This window comes from Sapajus apella, unplaced genomic scaffold (genome assembly GCF_009761245.1).
Source record: "Sapajus apella isolate SASKATOON/1434 unplaced genomic scaffold, GSC_monkey_1.0 scaffold22, whole genome shotgun sequence".
Taxonomy (NCBI): domain Eukaryota; kingdom Metazoa; phylum Chordata; class Mammalia; order Primates; family Cebidae; genus Sapajus; species Sapajus apella.
In genome coordinates this window covers 635568-642830 of record NW_022436962.1, presented here as the reverse complement: position 1 = coordinate 642830, position 7263 = coordinate 635568, and the positions used below count along the sequence as shown (strand labels likewise).

At 35.9% G+C, this 7263-nt stretch overlaps 1 pseudogene; it reads right to left on the bottom strand.

Annotated features, from left to right (window-relative positions):
• Window positions 1-3249: 3249 nt before the first annotated feature.
• Window positions 3250-4265, bottom strand: LOC116559064 (annotated as a pseudogene).
• Between the last annotated feature and the right edge of the window lie 2998 nt (window positions 4266-7263).

Sequence of the window (7263 nt, the reverse complement as noted above, 5' to 3'; positions counted from 1 at the left end):
ACACAAAAGGCATGTTCAGGGGTGGACTGAGGCTCAAAAGGTAGACAAAATGATCTCTTAAAACCTATCAAACTTGTTAGACAATTAGACACAGCTGTGTATGTGAGAAAAACTCAAAATATAGGCTTAAAGAAGACAGCAGTTCCTTTTTTGTTGTTAATCACTGATTCCCTTTATTTTTCTCTTTCTCTCTTTTTTTATTATACTTTAATTTCTGTGGTACATGTGTAGAATGTGCAGGTTTGTTATACAGGTATACACATGCCATAATGATTTGCTGCATTCATCTCCCCATCATCTACATTAGGTATTTTTCCTTATGTTAGCTCTCTCCAGTGCCTCCAACCCTGCTAACCCTCCCCTAGCCTCCCCACCCACCCCCCGACAGGCCCTGGTGTGTGATGTTCCCCCTTCTGTGTCCATGTGTTCTCATTGTTCAACACCCACTTATAAGTGAGAACATGGGTGTTTGTTTTTCTGTTCTGTGTCAGTTTGCTGAGAATGATGGTTTCCAGCTTCATCCATGTCCCCGCAAAGGACATGAACTCATCCTCTTTTAGGGCTGCATAGTATTCCGCAGTGTTTATGTGCCACATTTTCTTTATCCAGTCTATCATTGATGGGCATTTGGGTTGGTTCCAAGTCCTTGCTATTGTAAACAGTGCTGCAATAAACATAACGTGTGGATGTGTCTTTATAATAGAATGATTTATAATCCTTTGGCTATATACCCAGTAATGGGATTGCTGGGTCAAATGGTATTTCAAAAAAAAAAAAAAAACTGTTTAGTCCTTGTCTTGCTGTCATTCTCTTATCCTGTCCCAAGATCTAAAGTGGCTGTTAAGCTCCAGCTGCTCTTCATGCCCACATTGCAGGTAGGAAAAGTGTAACTAGGAGTAAGCGCAGCAGGATCACAGACCTTACTTTTTGAGGAGACTCCCTGAAAGTTCCACACAACACTTACATTTAACAAATGTATTGCCCACTCAGTTATGTGGCCATTCACATCTGAGAGGGAGGCTGGAAAATGTAGTCTTACACTGTGGCAATGTGCCAGCAAAATATTGGTGTTCTATTACTGAGAAGGATGGAAAGAGCTGCTGGGGAAGGCAATTAAGATGCTCTGCCACAGGTTTATTTATCTAAGACATAATTAAAGAAATTCTATTAATTTAGGCCAAATAGAAAACACAAAAACTTATTTGATGGATATCTTTGAGACATTAACTCATCATGGAAAGTGCCTTTTTTCAAGTGTCTAAAATAAAGACCAACATTTTACGATTTGAGTAGCAGTGGTTGGCATCAACAAGGTTAACATAGTTGTTGAATAGTTATTAAGTCTGGGCCCTGGAGCCAGGCCATCTTGGTGGAGTTCTGGCATTAATTGTATGGACTTGGACAAATCACTTGGCACATTTGATTCATCTGTGAAATGGAGAAAATGATATCTATTTGTCAAGGTTGTTGTGATGACTAAGTAAATTACAAATGGAAAGTTAATGAATACAGAACCGTGCCTAACACCTAGCCAGTGCTTAATAAATACTAGCTTTCTTTATAATTCGTTTCGTTAGTATTATATCTAAAGCACACATTGTCTAATAGCCTTCATACTATATGATGTGTATAATAAAATTAAAAAGTATCAGTTAAATATATATGTTAGTTTTATGCTTATTAAATTTACATTTAATCTTAGACTACCCATTATTACTGGGTATAAAGTCTAATAAAGGCAAAGTGATCTATATTTCATAATTTTTAATAAATACATAGACTGCTAAAGAAAACAGCTCTAAAATTTAATAATATAGGTAGAACTGTATCTTCAGCATGAATTATTAGTATACATTTTTGCAGTATTAATAGCCAGGAAAGTCAAATATGATATCCAAAACTGGTAAAAAAAGAATGAAATTATGTTCAGCTTACTTGATCCTCATTAAATCATAAGTATGTTGTGGAATAAAGCCCAGATTCCTATTGGTGAAATTTCATTTATTTAAAGTTTCATGAAATCTGCTTAGCATTCTGCGTTAGTGTCTTAGATATAATCCACTCTCTGATATTATTTATAAAGTATACTCATTAAAGAAACAGTGAACATTTTGATATACTGACAAATTGCACCCTCCAGTGGAAAAAATATTTACCCATAAAATTTTAATGTGTTTCTGCATCGCAACTTTAATATATTCAAAGTTGCTTTTACCTAAAATTCTTTTAAATCTAATTGTGTTTTATGACCTGAATATGTAGAATGAATATATATCTCACTCTATTGGATATACATTATACTTTATGAGTCCTCAGTCTATTATGCAAATAGGACATTAAGTATCAGCTAAAGAAAAGAGCTTTAAAGAAAAATTATTTTGGAATTATTAACTTGTCAGTCTTTATAGACATGGGTCCACTCCAACATAAAAAGTAAAACCCATTCACTTCCACTTCATATTCTATAGAATAAAGTGGAACCACAAACCATAGTAACTTACACAGGGGGACAAGTTACTGAACTAAAAATATTTTATATTCATGCCTCAAAATATCCCTCAAGGATTTTTGTTTGTATAATTAAAAGCAACTATATTCCACAAGGCTAGTTTTTTTCTTAGATATATTTAGTATTTTTAGTATCCATACAGGACCATATGGATACTAAAAATTGCAGAAGAAGGATAAAAAACAGCCACCCTCTAACAATCAGAAAGAGTTCCAAAACTAAGTAACTGTATAAACACATCCATATTTTAGGGCTACTTTAAGTTAAAAACCTTTCTCTTGTTTCAGAGATATTTACATCAAATGAAGATATTTACAAATTGTTCATAGCATAGAACAGCCCAAATATGATTTTCACCTATGCTGTGTAAAGAAGTTAAACATTCATAAGTCTCTCTACTAAATTCAGTGCATTTTTTCATCATACGTAACACAAGCTAATCCAAATGTTTTAATTTCTTTCAGTGCGTATTTCCAAACTCATTAAAGGGGATGAAATTATGTTATTAAATGGCTATGTCACATTTCAGTGTATTATGGAATCTATATCACACAATTTGATTCACTTCAATACTATAATTCACTCTAAAAAATCATAGGCATGCACAAAATAGGGAACAAAATGTGAGTTTTTAATAAATTTAAAGTATACTATCTACTTTAAAGCACTGCAATATGTATTTTAACAAAATAGCTAATTTCCAAATCCCTTTTCTAATTCTGGCACAAGGAAAGTTCAATCTATTCAAATTTCTGTTTTGTAATCCTATAAATGATGCCATCATATCCAGGATCCATGTTCCAAATACTGTAGGAGGTGACAGTCACAGTCAAGGCCAAGGTGATCATTATCCAAAGTATCATGTTGAAAAATCACTGAATATTCAAAATTATACTTACATGCAAGGTTATAGGGACTTACTGGGTTCTTCACTTGTTTTGCCTCAAAGATAGTCCTTGTCTTCCTCACAAGGGAGGTGTCAAATGACTTAACAGTGACTATCTCTACCACTGCATTCCCATTGTAATCATTGTACATGTCATCTGCAAACTTTTGCAGTCAACAAAGATCTTAGAAGCATCTCTGAATTGTTCAGTCTTCCCTGTAATGCGTCCCAATTTCATCCAAACCTGCCAGCTCCAGTGAATATAAATCAGGAGAATGATCCTTGGCTAGATGCTTATGACAAGACAGCAAGTTTGAAATATTATATAGCACTTGGAGTTCAGAAAGAAAGAGCAGGTCAACTCCATTGTTCCTACTCAGAGAATTCAGGGGAAATGAACTGAGAATAGAGTTTTCCTGAAACAAGCGATTATGGAGCTGTTCTAAGATGACTGAAAGGTCTTCAAACGCTGAGTTTGCCTTCCCTACCACATACACTTTTTCCTCACTGGGGGCCAACTGCAAAACAACAGGAGTTTCCTCAGAAAATAAGAAGTGAATGGAATTTGCAACAGTGTTAAGACTAAAAGGAACTGCTTTCTCCCAAGGGTAAGAAATGACACAGCCTGTGGGTAGAGCCAGTTTGTCCACTCCCTTCACCATCACCATGACGGTAGCCCAAGGACGATGAACTAGGTCACTCACTGCAAAGAAAGGTTTTTCTTTGCAGAGAAGACCATGTACAACGCAGCCACGTCCGGGATTCACTCTGTGGTATAGGCCAATTTCCATTTCGAAAACTAACAGACTGTGGTGATCTCAATATACTAAACTCATTCCCCCAAACACCCGCCACCAACAAGGACATGAACAACAAACACAGTCACGAGTGCCGCTGCAGCTGCAGCAATGCAGGGTGACAAGGAGCGGGCCAGTGGCACACGTGGACACGGTGGGCAACCACCGAAGCTTGAGAAGGTGACATATATATATATATGTATATACTGTATGTGTGTGTGTGTATATATATATATATATATGTGTGTGTGTGTGTATATATATGTGTGTGTATATATATATACATGAAGTTGAGGATATTCAAATATTCCTGTGAGTAAAGATTTCGGTTGGAAAGATCTGTAGTTGCCCAATAGAGAAAGAGGAATTTTTTTTAATGGTTAAATAAACATTGAAGCCTCATCTATTCTTGTCATAAGTGCAAGAGAGGAGTAGAGCAAGGAAAACAGTACTTCCGGGCACAGAGCATATGTCAGGATCAGGGCTAGGTGGTTAGATACACAAAGTCATTCCATCACCACCCAGCCGCAATTTTATAGTGATGCCAAACAGGCTCATACAGCATCTTGATTTTTTTTAACAGAAGTCCTCCTAATGACAAAGGAAATTGAATATGGGCTGCAAGGAATATGAAGGCATATCCCACAGCGACTACTAATCAGCGAGAAATGTCTTTATTTTTTAAAATCATCAAGCAAATGTTTCATCCTAGCTCAAAATATACGTGCTTTTGGTCAGTGTAAAAAATGTTTATTACTGCTAGTAAAATTATTATTTTTCATACAGAATTGAAACTGAGCATATCTCCCTGTTTTTCACTCCAGTCTGAGGAGCATAAAAGCTGATACTAGCAGAATATAATGAGGTATGTTTTGAACACAGAGGGTCTTGACTCTAAAACTAAACTCAACCTACAATACTCTAAATAATTCTATAGTTATCGAATCTTTCCAACCAAAATCTTTGCTCACCCCTAGTTTTATCTACCACCATTTCTTATGAATCAATGGCATAATATCAACTCAGGCAGTTATCACCGAAAACTGAGGTTCCTTTCTTAACTGTCAATTTTTGCTAGAAATTGGCTTTATTTCTCATTGGCTCTCTTCTCTTTACCACAACATGGCCTCTAAAAATCTCTTCTATTTTCCTAAGTAATTATACTCAATCCTTTACTTTACACACCTTATGCACCCCAGGCAAAACACAAGTCTTATAGTCTGTGACTACCTTTTTATGTTTAGCATGCTAGTTAGAAGACGTGTGTATCTCTTCCTTGTAAAGATTGTAGAGAATTTTATTAGTCTGTTCTTACACTGCTATAGAGGACTACCTGAGATGGGGTAATTTATGAAAAAAGGAAGTTTAATTGTCTCACAATTCCACAGGCTATAAAAGAAGCATGACTGGGAAGCCTCAGGAAACTTACAATCACGTTGTAAGGCAAAGATAATGCAAGCATGTATTTCATGGCAGAGCAGGAGAGAGGTAGAGGGAGGTGCCACACACTTTTAAATGATCAGATCTTCTGAGACTCTCTCACTATCACCAGAATAGTGAGGGCAAAATCCACCCCCATGATCCAATCACCTCCCACCCAGCCCCTCCTCCGATTCAACATGAGATTTGGTCAGGGACACAAATCCAAACCATATGAAGAATTAAGCTAAGAAATAAATTTTTCTACCTGTGTTACCACTTTGCCAAACATTAGTTGTCATTGACAAATCAACCTAAATCTTCTTTTCAACAGGAAGCAAACACAATAGTTATCTTTGTTCCCTAAAGCTTTTGTAGCCCATGGTGTAATTCTGACACCCTCCCTGCTCCCATGTTCTTAGATCTTGTCTCATCTCAGCATTCCCTGTCTGAAGCCAGCCTAGATATAGTTTGTTCTCACCTCTCTTGAATGCCTACTTCAGTGTTTTCATGTTGCTGGTCCACATTTTATTTTTACTTCTTCTAAGTTCATTATTTACTTGTTTATACATCTTTTTACTTCATTTTATTTAGTTCTTACTTTTCGTTCATCTCTTTTAAAAATATCTCACTTCCTAAATTCTTTATCCAATTTGTTTTATTATTCAATACTTTACTGTGTTCCTTTTATTCCTTTTCTCTTTTTCAATCAATTTTAGTTAATCTTTTTCTTTCAATCTCTCCACGTTAAATATTAGGTCAGACTCACAAGGGAGAACAAATTTGTTTTATTATTTAATACTTTACTGTGTTCCTTTTATTTCTTTTTTTCAATCAATATTAGTTAATTATTTTTCTTTCAACCCCTCTATGTTAAATAGTAGGTCAGATCCACAAAGGAAAACAAAGGAAGACCGTGTCTTGTGTCTACTGGAGGAAATGTACTAATCAGAAAAACACACTAAAAATTGTATAACACTATGTTAAGTGTTACAAAGACAAGGTATGCAGTTTCATGAAAACATGTGACTGGGTCATTATCCTAGTCAGAGAAGTTAACAAAAGCTTCTCTAAAGAAGAGATGAACAATTCTCACGGAAGGATGAAAATACATAAGAGAGTGAGTGCCACTGACACGGAGATAGTAGTACAAAACCCTTTGTGAGGAGAGAACAAGCAAACTGACTTACAGAAAGTAAAAAAGGCCATCGTGGCTGGAGCACAGAGAGAGAGAAGCATGGTATGAAACTTAGAGGTAAGTGCAGCTTGGATAATACAAGTTTTGTTGAGAGTTTTGGTGTGTATCTTAAAACCAAATGAAAGCCATTCAAATGCTTCAGCAGAGGTAAGAGGAGAAATGTGAGATTTGCATTTGAAACCTTACTCCTCTACATATTAGCTATGTGACATGACTTTGGGCAAGTTTCTCAATCTCTCTTAGCCTCATCTGTGAAATGGCAAGCATAATAGTCATTACATTAGCAGTAGTCTAAGAAGTAGTAATGGTAATAATAGGTAAGCTTTAGGGACCTGGCACTAGACACTGTTCTCAGTGCCTCATGCATTGTCTCTTTTAATCATCTGTGATGTACATACTAATACTATCATCCCTATTTTTCAAGTGAAGAAAATAAGGCACAAAAATTAAGTGA